The following is a 21,905-nucleotide window of genomic DNA, read 5'->3' on the forward strand; positions in this document are numbered from 1 at the left end:
AATGCATTCTTGACCCCACAAAGATATGTAGAGAGGTGGAGAGCCATGATGGATGATGCCCTATGTAGAAAAATAAAAATACATTAGGATTTATTCTGGTTGACTTCAATACAATACGTTTTTTGCTCTTTAGAGGGCACACAGATAGGATTAAATCACGCTAGTTTCCAGATTAAGATGTAGCCTAGAGTGAAGGCATAGGGGTAATGACCTGTGTACAGTATCTGACCTGCATTCAGACAATTAAGATAATGAAATATGAAGCTCTGCCAGGAATTACCCATGATACACTATGATTAGAAGTATGTCCTTGTCCAATCACTAACCCTGGGGTCAGGACCTTCCCATCTGCACTACAGCATTTTCACAGCACTGTAACTTTAGACTCACACACACGTGCACTAGCTGTTAGGATCCTGGAGGTTTCAGTGGTTAGAACATTTACATTTACATTTAAGTCATTTAGCAGATGCTCTTATCCAGAGCGACTTACAGTTTAGTCACATTATTATTATACTTTTTTTTTCTTCTTTTTTTTCATTCTTTTTTTCATACCCCCTGTGGGAATCGAACCCACAACCCTGGCGTTGCAAACGCCATGCTCTATCAACTGAGCTACATCCCTTATCCATCTAATAGAACACATTAGATGGATAAGATTGACAATAGCCTGAGGCTATTGTTGAGAACAGTAACTGTGTGAGTATTAAAGGGATACTTTGGGATTTGGGCAATGACAGATGAACTTGTGGATACCATTTTTATGTCTCTGTGTCGAGTATGAAGGAAATTAGAGGTCGTTTTGCGAGTCAATGCTAACTAACATTAGCACAATGACTGGAAGTCTTTGGGTATCTGCTAGCATGCCCATAGACTTCCAGACATTGCGCTAACACTAGTTATCAATTGTGCTAGCGCTAATTAGCAACTTCCTTCAAACTGCACTAGTTCATCTGACTCTGGGGAAGTAGATAAAGGGCCTCATTGCCAAAATCCTGAAGTATCCCTTTAAATCAGCAGCCTAGGCTTCTTACAGAAGAGGAAACAGGGTGGTCACACACACAGACACAGACACACACACACACACACACACACACACACACACACACACACACACACACACACACACACTAGCTGTGAGGATGGTGGGGGTTGCAGTGGTTAGACATAGAGCACATTAGATGTACAGGAAACAGACAACAATGCAGCTCAACATATCAACATAGTTCACTGGGAACTGCACCCTGTGTGTCTTAATGAATCCCCCACTGTCTTCCCAGTACTACACAATCTTACTGGACGAGCGGCCAGTACTACACAATCTTACTGGACAAGCAGCCAGTACTACACAATCTTACTGGACGAGCTCCCAGTACTACACAATCTTACTGGACGAGCTCCCAGTACTACACAATCTTACTGGACGAGCAGCCAGTCTCTCTGATGCAGAGCGCAGGTCAGTGAGTCAAACTGTGGCCCAAGTGTGTGTGTGTGTGTGTGTGTGTGTGTGTGTGTGTGTGTGTGTGTGTGTGTGTGTGTGTGTGTGTGTGTGTGCGTGCGTGCGTCAAACTGCGGCCCAAGTAGGTCAAGCCCTGGTCAGCTGATATTTCTCTGTCTGTCCTGTGCAGTGCTGCTAGGCTGCAGTCATGCTCCAAGACATAGTCTCCTGGAACCACTCCCAGACATAGATATACTGTACATCCACTAGAAAAGAAAAAGGTCTACATTTGATAATGAATCACACTCATTTTGCCGTGCATTAGGATTTTACATTGTTGCATTTAGAATAGTGGAAACAAACATGCATGTTCTGAGTTGGAAAACATGGATACGTTTTAAAACATGGAGAGAGAACATCTAATTCCAAAGTTTCCCATCAATGAAGCCATCAGGAGTGTCCATTCTAGTCAGTCTAAATCTTTCTATGCTTTCAGACCCAAAACCCTCCTTTTATCTCGAACCACAGCAGGGGACCCTACTTAAACCCAAAGCCAGACTGGGATTGCCTGACACACACATGCATACACACACATAATATCAGATACACACACGCAAACACACACCACAGAACCATGAACAAATACAAATACCTTCCGATATCTCTTCAAGCAGACAGCTCAACTCACAGATACGCTCACACGTGGGGCGCGCACACACACACACACACACACACACACACACACACACACACACACACACACACACACACACACACACACACACACACACACACACAAACACAAACAGGCCATGTCCGAAATCTGGCTTGCCTACTACTTACCTAAACTGCATCCTGTATACTGGGTCGTTCCACTAATTAGGTGCCTTTTGAGTAGTGTAACTTTGTAAAAAAAAGTTATTTCACCTAATTTTAACATTCTGTCAAGAGCACATGTTTAACATTCTGTCAAGAGCACATGTTCAACTTAATAAAAAAGACTTCCCATCTCATGTTAAATAAATACAAATACTATAGTAAGTGCTTATTAAGTGCCAAATAAAGTAACATGGCTGACTGTAACAGGGTTGATGACTTCATCTTAAATAAGCCATAAATCCACTTGTGACAGGGGAAATGGAAGCTTGTTGTGTGCAACAGGGATGGGCAATTGAATGCAAGCTTCACTAAACATTTCTAGCCTGGGTAACAGGGTTGACGTGTTATGCTCGACCTGCTCAGTTTTGAAAATGGCCAAAAAGTATTTATTCATATTCAAAATCAGATGTATTGAATTTTCCATGTGGTCTATATTAAAGGGCACTTCATTTAATATAACATGTTTTCATTTTTTTTTTTTGGTGCAGAATTTCCACTTAAAATATCAAAGGGACGCAAAAGGAACTCATTTCATGGAACGACCCCACTAATCATACCACATGCTATTTAGAACGTACTGTTTAGTAACAACGATGCAGTAAGCAACAAATATCAACATGCTAGACTTATCCTACTCAGAATGCATCATCTAATGCGCAACTGCGTTGATTCCCGCCACTCATTCGTTTTGGTACAGTGTGTCCCATCAGCTGATTATCAGCTGTTGTCAGACACACGTGGGTCTCGAAAGACGATTCACTTCCTCAATAGTGTGCAGCAAACTCTACTAGATGAAAAGCCTAAATTAGTATGACATTCTGGCATTTAAAGCAAACTCAATACGGGTATTCGGACAGAGACACACATTCACACACTGCTCTCAGACTTACCCAGAGTCAAGAAAAGTCCCAGTGTGTCTCATCTAATTGTCGTCATAGCACAGGGAGAGAGAGAAGGCTCTGATGTCAGAACACTGCTAAGCTCCCACAGAGGCCACAGTGGCAACGCTCCAGCTTCTTTTCTTTTTCCTCCTCTATTATCTTTCACTCTGTTTTTGCTTTTTCTCTCTCGGCTGTCTCTCTCCCTCTTCCTCCTCTCTCCATTTCCCCTCCCCTTCTCTATCTCTGTTTCCCCCTTTTCTCGCTCTCTCTCTCACTCTCATTCGCTCTCTCTTTCTCCCTGTTGTCTCTCCCTCTTCCTTCTGCCTCTGTTTTCCCTCCCCTTCTCTCTGTTCCTCTCTCTCTCTCTCTCTCCTTCCTGTCCAGTGTCGGCACAATGCACATCTATTATTTAGAAGCAGTCTCCCGGTCTCCCCGGCTCAGCCAATCAGAGAGCTTGCGCCGTAGTAATGGGTTCCTGCCTCCTGCTGTACCTGCTACCAGCTCTAACTGGCTCCACAGATGACAGGATGGAGGGAGGTAGGAAAGGAGGGAGATAGAGAGAAGGGAGAGGAGGGAGGGAAAGAGGAGAAAGAGAGGGAAATGGAAAGAGTCAGAGAATGAGAGGGGTAGAAACAGGGAGAGATAGGAGAGAGAGAGAGAGAGAGAGAGAGAGAGAGAGAGAGAGAGAGAGAGAGATACAACTCCTCCTCACCTCTGTCGTGTGATGCTGTTATTGATGCCTCCTGTTTTTATTCACTAGTGATCCATTGCACTGCCCCTGAAGCTCCCATCGCGCATACAAACACAGGCACGTAGATATACACACACACAAACTCTCTCTTGCTCTCTCTCTCAGACACACAGACAGCACCACAGATACTTAGCTAGCGGGGAGGAAGGAGAAAAAAAATGAACCCAGCTCACATTTCTGACTTGCAGAAGTGGGTGGGACCTAACATGCTAGACAGACAGTATCCTGGCCAAAGGCCAACGCATCAGAGACAGAGGGAGACACAAACAGAGAGAGAGAAACACAGAGAGAGAGTGAGTGAGTGAGAGACATAGAGAGAAAGAGAGAGAGAGAGAGAGAGAGAAGAGAGGGGGCAAGCAGGCCTACAGAGGACCATCATTGACACACAGAGGTCTGATGCAGCATTTCACTAGGTGAAAAGTGCAATGTGAAACAGTTCTTCACCCAAGGTGTGAACACTGTGATATCCTCCCTTTGCACTTTTCCTCCACAAAAGAGAGACCGGCTAAGTCAGCACTCTTCTATTGGAGTTCAGCTTTGGCATTAGCAAAACAACTTTTTACATTTCACTGTAAATGTGAACCAATGTATCACCTAATGTAAAATATTATAACATCATAACCACCTCAAATAAGCATTTTCCTCTGTACCCTTTGAAAACTGAACACTTATCTGTTTCAGGGGTTTTACTGGTTTGAAAAGTTTTGACGGTACTTTTATGTTGCAAAGTGATTTCATCATCATCATCATCATCATCATCATCATCATCATCATCTCATGTAAGGAGGCAAAGCTTAGTGTCAGAGGGGCACACACACACACACACACACACACACACACACACACACTATAAATAGCCCTATAGCAACATCATGTTAATAATGCAGTAGTAGGACTGCTCTCTCTCTCTCTCGCTCTCTCTCTCTCAACAAAGGAGAACTACCAAAGGAGAACTACCACTCTGCCTCACGCAGCTACAGCGAAACAGAGAACTTACAGAGAGGGGGGGAGCAGAGAGAGTGCGAGGGAGCAGTGAGAGAGTGAGAGAGCAGAGAGAGTGCGAGAGGGGGTGAATGTGTGTGAAAGACAGAGCTAAAGAGACAGTGTGTGTTTGTGTGTGTGTGTGTGTGTTCGCATATGTGTGTGTGTACAGAATATGTTTTGCTTGTGAATTACAGCCTGCCTCACACTGGAAGCGATCTGTCACCATTGACACGCTGAATTGGTTGCTTTCCCTGACGTCTACAGCAGATTGCCCAGTGAGCATGCTCTGTTGATTTACTCAGCGCTGACAGCATTCCATAGTCCTGCCTGGCCCAACAGTCTCCACACACAGCCCTGACTGGCCTGCCCAACATTCTTTACTTCTGAGACCAGAAAGGGGGACGTCAGTGGAGGGACACTCCCAACTAATACAGAACCCTGGCCAACTCTCTCTCTGTCCCCATATTCCTTTTACAACCAAGTTAATTTACACTGTTTTTCTCTACCTCTATTTTGTACCTTCACAGCCAAGTTATAACGTCTCTCCATCTCCCGCTGCTTCTCCTCTCCTCTCACCTCTTCTCCTTTTCCCCTCCACTCCAAACAAATACATCCTTAACAACTTTCTCTCCCTCTCCCTTAATTGTCCCAAGTTACACCTTTCTCAACCCTCTCTATTTCACTTTAAAGCATGTCAGTAAGCAATCAAAACTATGGCAGCCATTGTAGAGATGACAGTGATAAGATTTGTGACAAGCAGCAGAGAGAGAAACAGGAGGAGAGTTATCCCCTCACTTCAGTGCTTTATACAGTCACTGAACTGTATGTGTAGATCTATCGCTCAGTATCAAATGTGTCAGAAGGAAATCAAGAGAGGGTAAAAGGAAGGTAGCAATAGGTAGTATTGCTGTTGTTCGCTAACTTGGCTGAAGATTGCAAAATAAAGATATGCAGGAACTAAAACTTTGGCTGCACACTTGTCTTTGTCATGCAGTCTCTTGCTCTCTCCATATAGTCTACCCCTCCCCCCAAACCCAAAATACAGTTCATTGTGGTATCTATGTGAATAAGGTCACATAGCCGATTCAAATTCAAGCTCTGAATGAGTGATATCAAATACTTCTCTCTTGCAAAACAGTCAATATTCGATAGAATCCAATCCAATAACTTTGTATTTATTTGCATACAATGGTTAGAATTGTTTTATTTAAGGGGAACAGGCAAGATCCTGCATCTTTCTACAACCTTTAGTATCCTCTGCCAACAATAACCAAACATTGTTGACATTCTGCTGTACTGTAGGGTAGTAATCACTAGCCTACATGTTATGCCATGACTTGTTGAAAGAAGTAATACACAAAACAATAATCCTCGGTCACACCTTCAAATCAACCCAAGAACAACTCCAAACTCGCCCTTCTCTGGAATTCAGAAAAGTACTTGTCGAAAATATTTCTTCATGCAAATATGTAAGCAGTGAGCATTATGAGCGAGAGGTGTACATGTCTGTTGGCATTGTCATTTTGAGGGTCACTAATGTGTTTATTGAATGTCACAGAGACAGCTTCAGGAAAGGATGGACATCAAATCAAATCAAATCAAATTGTATTGGCCACATGCGCCGAATACAACAGGTGCAGACATTACAGTGAAATGCTTACTTACAGCCCTTAACCAACAGTGCATTTATTTTTAATAAAAAAGTAAAATAAAACAACAACAAAAAAGTGTTGAGAAAAAAAGAGCAGAAGTAAAATAAAATAACAGTAGGCAGGCTATATATACAGGGGGGTACCGGTGCAGAGTCAATGTGCGGGGGCACCGGCTAGTTGAGGTAGTTGAAGTAATATGTACATGTGGGTAGAGTTAAAGTGACTATGCATAAATAATTAACAGAGTAGCAGCAGCGTAAAAAGATGGGGTGGGGGGCAGTGCAAATAGTCCGGGTAGCCATGATTAGCTGTTCAGGAGTCTTATGGCTTGGGGGTAGAAGCTGTTGAGAAGTCTTTTGGACCTAGACTTGGCACTCCGGTACCGCTTGCCGTGCGGTAGCAGAGAGAACAGTCTATGACTAGGGTGGCTGGAGTCTTTGACAATTTTGAGGGCCTTCCTCTGACACCGCCTGGTATAGAGGTCCTGGATGGCAGGAAGCTTGGCCCCAGTGATGTACTGGGCCGTACGCACTACCCTCTGTAGTGCCTTGCGGTCGGAGGCCAAGCAGTTGCCATACCAGGCGGTGATGCAACCAGTCAGGATGCTCTCGATGGTGCAGCTGTAGAATTTTTTGAGGATCTGAGGACCCATGCCGAATCTTTTCATGATCATGATCTGAGACAGGTGAATGATTGACTGACTGCTGCCACCAGAGAGGAACCGAGAACTAGTTTGGTAACCCTAAATATCCACTGGTCTGTACAGTACAACACCTGAATGTGAAACACCTCGTAATGCTCTGTGCCTTATGTCTATCCACGTCCCCTTGTACGCCTATGTCTGAGGAAGGCTATAAATTACTAGCAAATGAGTCAGTCAGATGAATAGGCAACCCTTTTGATACAGTTAATGACCAATAAATACCTTTTTTTATGAAGACCTAACCTTTTAGGTAAGCTTTTTAACCTTTTAAGTTATGTTTAGGCTACCATAGCGTTGCCAGTTGATCTTGACAGTGGCACAGCCTCCACCTCAGAGCTAGCTCTCTCCTGTGAGGAATGGGATTAGGGTTAGCTCTGGTCTTTGTAGGGCAGCATAACCATTATCTAATGACTCTCCAGCAGGGAAGTTGTTAAGCGCACCGTAAACAGTCTGCAGGTAATCCACAGCAATGGCTAACGGCTAACAGCTAACTGCAGCTGGGTAATCCCAGATACAGCAACTGCAAGCAGCTATCGCAGCTATCGGCTAACAGCTAATAGCTAACTGCAGCTAGTAATGCAGCCACAGCAACAGCTATTCATTTTATATATTTATTTAACCTTAATTTAACTAGGCAGGTCAATTAAGAACAAAGGCCTCCTGCGGGGACGGGGGCTGGGATACGGTAGCAAACACAAAGCTAATCAGAGAAGAGGCACCAAGGTGGCCTATAGCATGGGGTAGCCATGCTAACAGGTAATACTATCACAACAGTGTGGATAGAGGCAGCTACACTCCCCTACATATTTATTTGGACAGTGAAGTTAAAACTTTTAATTTGTCTCTATACTCCAGCCTTTTGTATTTGAGAACAAATTACTTAATAGAGGCGACAGTACAGAATGTGGAGGCTAACATGATTACAGATAATCATGAATGAATCGTGAATAACGATGAGTGAAAAAGTTACAGATGCCCCCAAAACATGCTAACATGGGAGGTTAGCATTTTTTGGGGGGTATGATATTTATGCCTCTGTAACTTTCTCATTCATCATTATTCACAATACATTCAGGATTATCCTTAATCATAGCAGTATCCACATTAATGTAAGTGTTTAGAAACATATTATATTCTTATTTACAATAAAAGTTACTCCAAAATGACACAATACATTATTTACCATACATTTCTATTGGGCACAACATAATCCGAAACACAACCAAAACAAACTGCAAATGCATCCAACAAGTTTGTAGAGTCACAAGCTTGATGTAGTCATTGCATGCTAGGAATATGGGACCAAATACTAAACTTTTGACTAAATGTAATACACTATAAGTTGTCCAAATACTTGACACCTTCAAATGGGGGGAATAGATACAGTGGGGAGAACAAGTATTTGATACACTGCCGATTTTGCAGGTTTTCCTACTTGCAAAGCATGTAGAGGTCTGTAATTTTAAAAAATCCAGAAAATCACATTGTATGATTTTTAAGTAATTAATTTGCATTTTATTGCATGACATAAGTATTTGATACATCAGAAAAGCAGAACTTAATATTTGGTACAGAAACCTTTGTTTGCAATTACAGAGATCATACGTTTCCTGTAGGTCTTGACCAGGTTTGCACACACTGCAGCAGGGATTTTGGCCCACTCCTCCATACAGACCTTCTCCAGATCCTTCAGGTTTCGGGGCTGTCGCTGGGCAATACGGACTTTCAGCTCCCTCCAAAGATTTTCTATTGGGTTAAGGTCTGGAGCCTGGCTAGGCCACTCCAGGACCTTGAGATGCTTCTTACGGAGCCACTCCTTAGTTGCCCTGGCTGTGTGTTTCGGGTCGTTGTCATGCTGGAAGACCCAGCCACGACCCATCTTCAATGCTCTTACTGAGGGAAGGAGGTTGTTGGCCAAGATCTCGTGATACATGGCCCCATCCATCCTCCCCTCAATACGGTGCAGTCGTCCTGTCCCCTTTGCAGAAAAGCATCCCCAAAGAATGATGTTTCCACCTCCATGCTTCACGGTTGGGATGGTGTTCTTGGGGTTGCACTCATCCTTCTTCTTCCTCCAAACACGGCGAGTGGAGTTTAGACCAAAAAGCTATATTTTTGTCTCATCAGACCACATGACCTTCTCCCATTCCTCCTCTGGATCATCCATATGGTCATTGGCAAACTTCAGACGGGCCTGGACATGCGCTGGCTTGAGCAGGGGGACCTTACGTGCGCTGCAGGATTTTAATCCATGACGGCGTAGTGTGTTACTAATGGTTTTCTTTGAGACTGTGGTCCCAGCTCTCTTCAGGTCATTGACCAGGTCCTGCCGTGTAGTTCTGGGCTGATCAATCACCTTCCTCATGATCATTGATGCCCCACGAGGTGAGATCTTGCATGGCGCCCCAGACCGAGGGTGATTGACCGTCATCTTGAACTTCTTCCATTTTCTAATAATTGCGCCAATAGTTGTTGCCTTCTCACCAAGCTGCTTGCCTATTGTCCTGTAGCCCATCCCAGCCTTCTGCAGGTCTACAATTGTACCTGATGTCCTTACACAGCTCTCTGGTCTTGGCCATTGTGGAGAGGTTGGAGTCTGTTGGATTGAGTGTGTGGACAGGTGTCTTTTATACAGGTAACGAGTTCAAACAGGTGCAGTTAATACAGGTAATGAGTGGAGAACAGGAGGGCTTCTTAAAGAAAAACTAACAGGTCTGTGAGAGCCGGAATTCTTACTGGTTGGTAGGTGATCAAATACTTATGTCATGCAATAAAATGCAAATGAATTACTTAAAAATCATACAATGTGATTTTCTGGATTTTTGTTTTAGACTCCATCTCTCACAGTTGAAGTGTACCTATGATAAAAAATTACAGACCTCTACATGCTTTGTAAGTAGGAAAACCTGCAAAATCGGCAGTGGATCAAATACTTGTTCTCCCCACTGTACATAAAGTGCTTTCATTTCCAAAACGGTAAAACAGATATGTATGAAAATACCCTCAAATAAAAGGTGACATTTTGTACTGTTGCCTCATAAAACATTTGATCTCAAATCCAAAATGCTGGAGTATAGAGCCAAATTAAAAGGTTTAGCTACACTGTCCAAATAAATACATAGCGAAGTGTATGCTCACAGCAAACTAATGCTAGCCCAATAGGAGCTCAGTCTCTTCTCTGACTAATCACAGATGAATACGGCAGGTTAATCTCTCATTCTGAGAGGTCACAAACCCCAGACAGCTCATCCATACCACCACACACACACATATACACACACACACATACACAAACACACATACACACACACACACTCTAACAAACACACACACACAAACATAGGCCAACACACAAAATAATATGACTATGCACACACGCTATATAGTCAGAGGCAAACACACAAGAATAGGCTGCTTACAGTAGGCCTAATACAGGCACTACAAATAGAGGTAAAATTAACATTTGTAATATTTGAAATATCTGGCATTTGCATTAATACTTCGCCTATAACGGTGCAGACAATTTCTTTCTATTTTAACATCTCCGCTGTAATAACCATCCTGTCACTTTATGATTGATCAACATACTTAGTGGAACTGGAGGCTGGAGAACCAGGCTGGCCTCTCCCCTCCCCAGAGATGGCCAGAGTGGATCCCAGACTGCTCTCCTTCTGGGCTCTCAGGTGTCAGATGTTGGGCCCTCTGTCGCCAGCCTGGCTGTCAGGGGATTGTGCTGGGTCTGCACTTTATGTGCACAGAGACACACACACACACTCGTGCGCAAGTGCACACAGGCACACGCACACAAAACACACACACACATACAGGCCGTGCTGGTGATGGCCTGGTGCATCATCTATTCCAGCCTCACATAGTGACCTTAAGTGTGTATTTGTGTATGTTCTGCGTCCGTCGCCCTCTTGTCTGGTTCCTCAGACAGATATCCTTGCAACCGAGGTAAGATGGATGCTGGCTGTCTGAGTGAGACCAGTCTGAGGCTCATCTGCCTTCATCATATCTCCCATCTCCCATCTCTCTCTCTCTCTCTCTCTCCCCATCCCTCCCAGTCTCTCTCTCTCCCCCTCTATTTCTCTATCTCCCTCCCTCCATCTCGCTATCTCTCTCCCTCACTCCCTCCCTCCCTCCCAGCATCATATCTCCCATCCCTAACTCTCGTCCCTCCCTCCCTCCTTCCCTCTCTCCCTCCCATCCTTCCCTCTCTTTCTTCATTCCCTCCTTATGTATAATTCCCTTCAGTACATCTCCCATTAGTCTCCGTGCGTAAACAACTTTCCTTCTAGGTGGTGGGCCGCTTTAGTTTTTCGAGATGATTGATCTCTGTCGAGGGAGGAGCAGTTTTTTTACATAATGTGTATATTTATTTCCTCTGAACACATTTCCGTTTGTTGGCAATGTCAATTCTTGTAAATGTTTTCAAAATACTTACTTTTATGTTCGCTAGCTGGACAGGCAAACACCGCCGAGTACTAAACTGTAAACCAATCAAAACGTGTGTACTATCTCTGCTGATCACATCTGCCAATCACGTAATCTGTATCTAAGGTAGAAGACAGCTGGTGATGACAGCTCAAAAGAGATCTCCGTCCAACAAGCTGCAATCAGGTGAAGTATATATATTTTTTGTAATCTAACTATTTAGTGATAGAAACGTGATACCATCAATGCAAGCTGTAAAATGAGTTCTAATTTAGAGCACAGAAACCTTAGTAATGTAGCTAACTTGCTAGTTAGCTAGCTAGTTACAACAAGTAGATATGTTGCTAGCTACCAGGAGCAGATACAGTCCCTTCAGAAAGTATTCCTCTGTAGCTCAGCTGGTAGAGCACGGCGCTTGTAACGCCAAGGTAGTGGGTTCGATCCCCGGGACCACCCATACACAAAAATGTATGCACGCATGACTGTAAGTCGCTTTGGATAAAAGCGTCTACTAAATGGCATATTATTATTATATTATTATTCAGACCCCTTTACTTTTCCCACATTTTTTTGTGGATTAAATTGAGATTTTGTGTCACAGATCTACACACAATACACCATAATGTCAAAGTGGAATTTTATTTGTAGAACATTTTTGAAAATAATAAAACAACTCATTCCGTGGTCAATAATAGTGTTTAACATGATTTTTTGAAGACTATCCCATCTCTGTACCCCACACATACAATTATCTGTAAGGTCCCTCAATTGAGTAGTGAATTTCAAGCACAAATTCAAGCACAAAGACCAGGGAGGTTTTTCAATACCTCACAAAGAATAGCAACAACGCTGAATATCCCTTTGAGCATGGTGAAGTTATTAATTAGGCTTTGGATGGTATATCAATACACCCAGTCACTACAAAGATACAGTCGTCCTTCCTAACTCAGTTCCCGGAGAGGAAAGAAAACTACTCAGGGATTTCACCATGAGGCCAATGGTGATTTTAAAACAATTACAGAGTTTAATGGTTGTGATATGAGACAACTGAGGATGGATCAACAACATTGTAGTTACTCCACAATACTAACCTAAATGACAGAGTGAAAAGAAGGAATCCTGTACAGAACTAAAATATTCCAAAACATGCATCCTGTTTGTAACAAGGCACTTAAGTAATACTGTAAAAAAATTGGCAAAGAAATTAACTTTTTGTCCTGAATATAAAGCGTTATGTTTGGGACAAACCCAACACATCACTGAGTACCACTCTTCATATTTTGAAGCATGGTGGTGGCTGCATCATATTATGGGTATGCTGATCATCGGGTTATGGGTATGCAAGGACTAGGGAGTTTTTTAGGATAAAACGAAACGGAATATAGCTATAAGCACAGGCAAAATCATAGCGGAAAACCTGGTTCAGTCTGCTTTCCAAAAGACTGATTTTCACCTTTCAGCAGGACGATAACCTAAAATACAAGGCCAAATCTACACTGGAGTTGCTTACCAAGACGACATTGAATGTTCCCAAGTGGCCTATTTACAGTTTTGACTTAAATCTGCTTGAAAATCTATGGCAAGACTTGGGAATGGCTGTCTAGCAATGATAAACAATCAACTTGACAGAGCTTGAATAGTTTTTTAAAGAATAATGGGCAAATATTGTACAATCCAAGTGTGCAAAGCTCTTAGAGACTTACCCACAAAGACTCACAGTTGTAACCACTGCCGAAGGTGCTTCTACAAAGTATTGACTCAGGGGTGTGAATACTTACATAAATGAGATATTTCTGTATTTTATTTTCAAAAAAAATTCTATTTTTTTGTCACACATGATCTAGTCCATTTTAGAGTTGTTTGAGCATCTCAGAGACTAAATTCAATGTATAATCAGTGTAACAGGTGACAAACAGATTATTTTACTATTGTAACATGCAGTGGGGAGAATTATATTGTCCGCGTAAGGGGCCCAGGCTTTTGCCATAGATGGTAGAGTTCTCGTCTCTGGACCACACAGGCTTTAGATTGCATTCTGCTAAGGCACTTGTCCCTCTCTACATCGGTCAGCTACCTTGGTGACCAGGATGGGATCCTTTCGATACGCCTATGGGGCCTGGGCACACAAATGCTCCTAGATAGAAGGGGGAATACTGAAGCATGCATTGATGACTGTTAGGCCTACTGCTGCTAGGTAGCTCTCTCTCTGCTCTCTCCCTCCCCTCTGTCTGTCCTTGATTGCAGGAGTGAAGTCTGGTGTGCGGGAGTCAGGGTTCCAGCTGCAGCTCATTCACCATAATCACCTCAGCCTTTAAGACCCGGTCAAACTTACCACTCATCGTCAGATCATAGTCGAGACGACCATGTTAGTCTCGCTGCCGACTCAACCTGTTTATTTTTGCTCTTTGTGTTTTGGCCTGTTCTATTTACTTTTTCTCCTGTGCCACAGATATTTGGAACCTGACTCCTGCCTCCGCTTCACTCCTGCCACCACCATCCTGCTCTCCACTACCGGACCTCTCTTTTGGACTCACCACGGACACTAGGACATTACGGTACCACACCTGCCCTGACCTGGATCTGTTACCCTCCCTGTAACCTGGACTTGCTCTTCCCCTATTATTGGAAACCTGGACTATTGAACATTTTAAATAAACCTGTTAAACCTTCTCTGGCTTGGTGTACTTGTCTGCATTTGGGTTCTAATACTGGTAAATCATAACAGTATGATCTGACCATCATGAACCCAGCAGACAGTAGCTTGGATACCACCCCAGAGTGCACTCAAATTTGGACTGCCATAGCCAATCAGGGCATTTTACTTGGCCAACATGATACCCTGTTTAAGACGATTGCTGAGGACAGTCAGGTGCTGCTTAATCAGGTTCAATTACTCACCAATCAAGTGTCTGCCCTTACTACCCCTTCAGCCCAGATCAGAGAGCCTTTTGTTCCTGCTCCAGAGCGCTATGACGGGAACATGGGAACCTGTGGCGATTTTTTGACTCAATGCTCGTTAGTGTTTGAACAACAGCCCCTCACCTACGCCTCAGAAAGAGCCCGTATTGCCTACCTTATCAACTCTACTAGCGGTTCCGCTCGTGCCTGGGGATCCGCGGTCTGGGAGAGTCAGTCGGACATTTGCAACGCTTACGTTGCCTTCACCACTGAGATGAGGAAGGTTTTTGACCACCCCGTACGAGGCAAGGAGGCTGCGAAACGGTTGTTTTCTCTTCGGCAGGGGGCTCGCAGTGTGGCGGAGATGGCAGTGGAGTTTCGGACTTTAGCAGCAGTGAGTGGTTGGAATGACGAGGCATTACAAGGAGTGTTCATCAATGCTTTGTCTGAGACTTTAAAAGATGAATTGGTGTCATATGATGAATCGCCTACGCTGGATAATCTTATTTCACTCACCATCAGGTTGGATAATCGGATTCGGGAGCGCCGCCGGGAGAGGAGTGTTAGTTCCAAGCAACCTGTCTGTCATCAACAAACTCCTCCCCGCATCTTCCCTACGGAGAAAGCCGTGTCTTCCCGAGTCGATACGAGGAGCACTGAACCCGAAGCCATGGAGGTGGGTCGTGCACGGTTGTCCTCAGAGGAGCGTGCACGTCGCATTCAGGCTCGGGTCTGCCTGTATTGTGGAGAAGCTGGTCATTTCGTTCCTTCCTGCCCAGTTCGTCCGGGGAAAAGGGCCGGCTCATCATTAATGGGAGAAGTTTTGGTGAGCCGAGCAGCGGATTCTTCCTCTTCTCCCCGCATTCTGCTCCAGGCATCCCTCCAGTGGCAGTTCCAGAATCTCTCTGTTAGTGCGCTGATTGACTCTGGTGCAGACGAAAGCTTTTTGGATAGAGAGTGGGCTCAACAAATGGATTTGGAGACTGTTCCTATGGACTGTCCGCTGCAGGCTAAGGGTCTGAATGGACAATTGTTGACCCATATTACCCATCAGACTGTTCCTGTTTGTCTTAGAGTGTCGGGAAATCATCAGGAGAACATTCAATTCCATATTATCGACTGCCCACAGACCCCTCTGGTCCTTGGTATCCCCTGGCTCATAAGACACAATCCACACATTGATTGGGTGACAGGTAGAATTGTTTCATGGAGCACATTTTGTCATGTGAATTGTTTGTGTTCTGCTCTGACTCCTGCCAGTACTGTGCCTCGACCTCCACTGGAGTCCATGGATCTTTCTAATGTTCCTGACGTGTATCATGACCTGGCATCCGTTTTCTGCAAACACAGAGCTACTTCTCTTCCTCCTCACCGGCCTTACGACTGTGCCATTGACCTCCAGCCAGGAGCCCCGCTCCCCAGCAGTCGCCTGTACAATCTCTCCCGGCCGGAGACGGAGGCTATGGAGAACTACATTCGGGACTCCTTGGCGGCAGGTATTATGCGTCCTTCCTCGTCACCTGTAGGAGCGGGATTCTTTTTTGTTGCTAAGAAGGATAAGACCCTCAGACCCTGTATTGATTACCGTGGACTTAACAACATCACCATTAAGAACAAGTATTCTCTGCCTTTGATTAATTCTGCTTTTCCCCTCCTTCATGGTGCTACCATCTTTACGAAACTGGATCTACGAAATGCGTATCACCTGGTGCGCATTCGTAAAGGTGATGAATGGAAGACTGCCTTCAACACACCCTTGGGACATTTTGAGTATCTGGTTATGCCTTTTGGGTTGTCTAATGCCCCTGCTGTTTTTCAGGCACTAGTCAATGATGTCCTTCGGGACATGTTGAATCGGTTTGTTTTTGTCTATCTGGATGATATCTTGATTTTCTCAGAGTCCTCCCAGGAACATGAACTGCATGTGCGCCAGGTGTTGCAAAGGTTGTTGGAGAACAAACTGTTTGTGAAGATGGAGAAATGTGAATTTCATGTGTCTGAGACCTCTTTTTGGGTTACATCATCGCTCAGGGGGAGTTGCGGATGGACCCAGCTAAGATCTCTGCTGTCACGGACTGGCCAGCCCCCTCTACCCGCAAACAACTTCAACGATTTCTGGGGTTTGCGAACTTCTATAGGAGGTTCATCAAGGACTACAGCCGCATTGCGGCGCCACTCACCGCTCTCACCTCCATCTCACGACCGTTCGCTTGGAATGAAGGGGGCCGAATCAGCGTTCGAAGAACTGAAACATCGCCGCCTCGGCTCCCATTCTGATGCAGCCGGACCCCGACCGCCAGTTTGTCGTGGAGGTGGATGCATCCGACACTGGGGTAGGTGCGGTGTTGTCACAGCGTTCTCCTGAAGATAACAAACTGCATCCCTGTGCTTTTCTCTCAAGGAAACTTTCTCAGGCAGAGAGGAATTATGATGTTGGCAATCGTGAACTGCTCGCCGTTAAGCTGGCTCTCGAGGAGTGGCGACATTGGTTGGAGAGGGGGCGGAACAACCCTTCATCGTTTGGACGGATCATAAGAATCTGGCTTACCTCCAGTCAGCGAAGCAGCTCAACCCCCGTCAAGCCAGGTGGGCACTATTTTTTGGGAGATTCAATTTTTCTCTGTCTTACCGTCCTGGGTCACGTAACGTCAAGCCTGACGCCCTGTCTCGTGTTCATTCGGCTGTTGATACTGGTAGTAACCCTGAACCCATTTTGCCTCCTACCTGCAGTATTGCGGTCGTCACATGTGACATCGAGGGGATTGTTAGACAGGCTCAACATCATCAAGCTGACCCTGGGAGGGGTCCTCCTAACCGGATGTTTGTCCCTGAGTCTGCTCGCTCCCAGGTACTTCAGTGGGCTCACTCGTCTCCCCTTACCTGTCACCCTGGAGTTTCGCGGACCCTTGACTTTGTGCGACGGAAGTTCTGGTGGGCCACGATGGAGGCGGACACTCGAGCCTTCATTGCTGCTTGTACGGTATGTGCACGAAGTAAGAACTCCACCCAGGCCAGCGCTGGTCATCTACGACCTCTACCTATACCCAGCCGGCCCTGGTCGCATATCGCTATGGATTTTGTCACTGGACTTCCCCCTCGTCTGGAAAGACTGTAATTCTTACGGTGATTGATCGTTTTTCTAAGTTCGCTCATTTTTTGGCCCTACCTAAACTGCCCACTGCCAGAGAGACGGCTGATATTTTGGTTGAACATGTGTTCCGCTCTCATGGTCTACCCACGGATATTGTCTCTGACAGGGGTCCCCAGTTTGTCTCCCAGGTGTGGAAAGCTTTCTGTAAAGCTTTGGGCATTACATCCAGCCTGTCCTCTGGATATCACCCCCAGACCAACGGGCAAGCCGAGAGAGCGAACCAGGAGATGGAGACCGCTCTTCGCTGTGTCACAGGGTCTAACCCTGGGTCATGGAGCTCCATGCTCCCCTGGGTGGAATATGCTCATAACACCTTGACTAACGCTTCCTCTGGTTTGTCTCCTTTTCTGTGTGCTCTGGGTTATCAACCTCCCCTGTTCCCTTCTCAAGAGAGGGAACTGGCGGTACCCTCGGTGCAGTCCCACATGCGCCGCTGCTTCAAGGTCTGGAGGAAGGCCAGGGTAGCTCTGTCCCGAGCTTCGGCGTACATGCAGAGGCAAGCCAACCGTCACCGGTCCCAGGCTCCCGGTTACTCTCCTGGTCAAGAGGTATGGCTGAAGTCACGGGACCTTCCATTGAAGGTGGAGTCTAAGAAGATGGCGCCTCGTTTTATAGGACCGTTCAAGATACTGTCTATTGTTAACCCCTGCGCGGTTAAGCTACAGCTTCCTGCCTCCCTACGGGTTCATTCCACCTTTCATGTTTCCCAGATTAAGCCTGTGTCGGTTAGCCCTCTGTGCCCGCCCTCTCGTCCCCCTCCTCCGCCCAGGATCGTGGGTGGGGGTCCGGTCTACACTGTCCGGCGACTTCTGGATGTTCGCCGCCGGGGTCGTGGTTTCCAGTACCTGGTGGATTGGGAGGGTTATGGTCCTGAGGAACGTTCCTGGGTGCCCAGGAGCTTCATTGTGGATCCTGCTCTGGTCCGAGAGTTTCATAGGTTACATCCCGATAAACCCCGTCGGCCGCCAGGTGGCGTCCGTAGAGGGGGTACTGTTAGGCCTACTGCTGCTAGGTAGCTCTCTCTCTGCTCTCTCCCTCCCCTCTGTCTGTCCTTGATTGCAGGAGTGAAGTCTGGTGTGCGGGAGTCAGGGTTCCAGCTGCAGCTCATTCACCATAATCACCTCAGCCTTTAAGACCCGGTCAAACTTACCACTCATCGTCAGATCATAGTCGAGACGACCATGTTAGTCTCGCTGCCGACTCAACCTGTTTATTTTTGCTCTTTGTGTTTTGGCCTGTTCTATTTACTTTTTCTCCTGTGCCACAGATATTTGGAACCTGACTCCTGCCTCCGCTTCACTCCTGCCACCACCATCCTGCTCTCCACTACCGGACCTCTCTTTTGGACTCACCACGGACACTAGGACATTACGGTACCACACCTGCCCTGACCTGGATCTGTTACCCTCCCTGTAACCTGGACTTGCTCTTCCCCTATTATTGGAAACCTGGACTATTGAACATTTTAAATAAACCTGTTAAACCTTCTCTGGCTTGGTGTACTTGTCTGCATTTGGGTTCTAATACTGGTAAATCATAACAATGACAGTTCTACAGTCTCCATCAGAGGCCCAGGCTTTTGGCATAGATGGTAAAGCTCTCATTTCTGGATTGCAACATTGTAAGATAGTGCCCTCCATGGTACTTGATATACATTGATCGGTAGGTTACACTATATTCATATGCATACAGTATGCATGAAACGTACATTATGGAAAACATGTCTCACACTCAGTCATAGTTAGTAGAATAATGAATGTATTGGCAAGATTTTGGCACCATCAACTTTTAGAAGGTTAGTAGGAAAGTTAATCATTTAAACCACCTAAATATACTCACATTCACTGAACATTTAGTATATTCCAATGCATCCAACATTATGCATGCCCATGTACTGGGCAGCTGCTATTTGAGAACTCATCTGATTTAGAAATCAAACTCTGATTATCTTATTGCAGAGCACATTGTACTGCAAGGTATGCTATACAGTGCCTTCAGAAAGTATTCATACCACTTGACTGATTCTAATTTTGTTGAGTTACAGCCTGAATTCAAATTGGATTAAATTGATTTCTCACCCATCTACACACAATACCCCATAATGACAAAGTGAAAAAATGTCTTTAGACATTTTTGCAAATGCATTGAAAATGAAATACAGAAATATCTAATTTACATAAGTATTCATACCCCTGAGTCAATACTTTGTAGAAGCATCTTTGGCGGCGATTACAGCTTTGAGTCGTGTTGGGTATGTCTGTATCAGCTTTGCACATCTGGATTTGGGGATTTTCTCCCATTATTCCTTGCAGATTTTCTCATGCTCTGTTAAGTTTGATGGGGAGCGGCGGTGAACAGCAATCTTCAAGTCTTTCCACAGATTTTCAATGGGATTCAAGTCTGGGCTTTGGCTGGGCCACTCAATGACTTTCACATTTTTGTTCTGAAGCCATTCCAGCATTGCTTTGGCTGTATGCTTGGGGTCATTGTCCTGTTGGAACGTAAATCTTCGCCCCAGTCTAAGTTCGTTTGCACTCTGGAGCAGGTTCTCATAGAGGATTTGCCTGTATTTGGCTCCATTCATTGTTCCCTCTATCCTTACCAGTCTCCCAGTCCCTGCCGCTGAAAAGCTTCCTCATAGCATGATGCTGCCACCACCATGCTTCATGGTAGGGATGGTGTTAGACAGGTGATGAACTGTGCCTAATTTCCTCCAGACATAGCGCTTTGTATTCAGGCCAAAGAGTTACATTTTTGTCTCATCAGACCACAGAATCTTTTGTCTTATGCTCGCAGAGTCTTTCACATGCCTTTTTGCAAACTCCAGGCGTGCTGTCATGTGCCTTTTTCTCAGGAGTGGCTTCCGTCTGGCCACTCTCCCATAAATCTCAGATTGGTGAAGTGCTGTAGAGACTGTTGTCCTTCTGGCAGGTTCTTCCATCTCAGCCAAGGAACTCTGTAGTTCTGTCAGAGTGGTCATTGGGTTCTTGGTCACCACCCTGACCAAGGTCTTTCTTGCTCAGTTGCTCAGTTTGGTCGGACGGCCAGCTCTAGGCAGAGTCTGGGTAATTAAAAAAACAAACAATTTCCCAATGATGGAGACCACTGTGCTTTTGGAAACTTTCAACACTCTAGAAATTGTTTTATACCCTTCCCCAGATATTTGCCTCATCACAATTCCATCTCGGAGATCTACAGACAGTTCTTTGGACATCATGGTATAGTTTCTGTTCTGACATGCACTGTCAACTGTGGGACCTTATATAGACAGGTGGGTTTCTTTCTAAATCATGTCCAAACAATTGAATTGGCCATAGGTGGACTCCAATGAAGTTGTAGTGACATCTCAAGGATGATCAAAGTCAATTGAATGCACCTGAGCTCAATTTGGAGTGGCATTTCAAAGGGGTGTGAATACTTATGTACGGTAAATAAGTTAATTTAATTTAATTTATTAAAACATGTTTTCACTTTGTCATTATGGGGTATTGTGTGTAGATGGGTGAGATCTTTTTTTTAAACACTTTACTTGACACCTAGCATCATAAAACGTTAAGACATGGTCATAGCCCTGTCATAATATGTCATAACGGCTGACAAAACGTGTCATAACCTGTCATAATATGGTCATAACACTGTCATGACACATATATTTAGACCTGTTGTGACATATATTGCGTTATTTTATGGCTGGTTATGACAGCTACATAAGAGTGTCAAAACCCACAAAACCTACCGCGGTAGTTATTTTATGGCTGGTTATGACACCTACATAAAATAGTCATAATCCACAAAACATACCACACAAGGCAAAACATTCTATTACACCATAGCCTACTTCAATGGTATTTTTATGTTCTATAAAATTTTATGAAATTGACCATGTTGAATTATCATTGTAATTGCGCACACATTGATGTCAGACATGCACGTACCCCAATGCCCTGTTGCTGATGACTGGGATAAATGCAGGAGCAGATTTCAGGAGCAGGACAAGACACCCTCTTTTTGACTGATGACTGACATAAGGGCATTAACGTGATAGGCCTATCTGGCTTAGATGATTCTGATGGTCATAATGCTTCTTGACAGCGTCATAAAGTGTATTTTCTTAGTCCAAGTAAAGTGACG

The 21,905-nt window shown here is 44.8% G+C and overlaps 1 protein-coding gene across 6 annotated transcripts in view; it reads right to left on the reverse strand.

The window, feature by feature from the left end:
* Positions 1–21,905, reverse strand: part of LOC121574073 (zinc finger MIZ domain-containing protein 1-like) — a 194,746-nt gene that overhangs the window by 21,612 nt on the left and 151,229 nt on the right. Inside the window, exon 1 of one of the 6 annotated variants that reach the window (XM_045206877.1) lies at positions 3,911–4,111. The exons of 4 other annotated variants lie outside the window; for them this stretch is intronic. The gene's annotated coding sequence lies outside the window, so the exon portion shown is untranslated. Of the gene's footprint in view, positions 1–3,207; positions 3,384–3,910; positions 4,112–21,905 lie in introns of those variants that run through there. One more of the 6 variants, XM_045206889.1, reaches the window with a different exon arrangement.

The sequence above is a fragment of the Coregonus clupeaformis genome, chromosome 1, assembly GCF_020615455.1.
Source record: "Coregonus clupeaformis isolate EN_2021a chromosome 1, ASM2061545v1, whole genome shotgun sequence".
In the NCBI taxonomy this organism is placed as follows: Eukaryota; Metazoa; Chordata; class Actinopteri; order Salmoniformes; family Salmonidae; genus Coregonus; species Coregonus clupeaformis.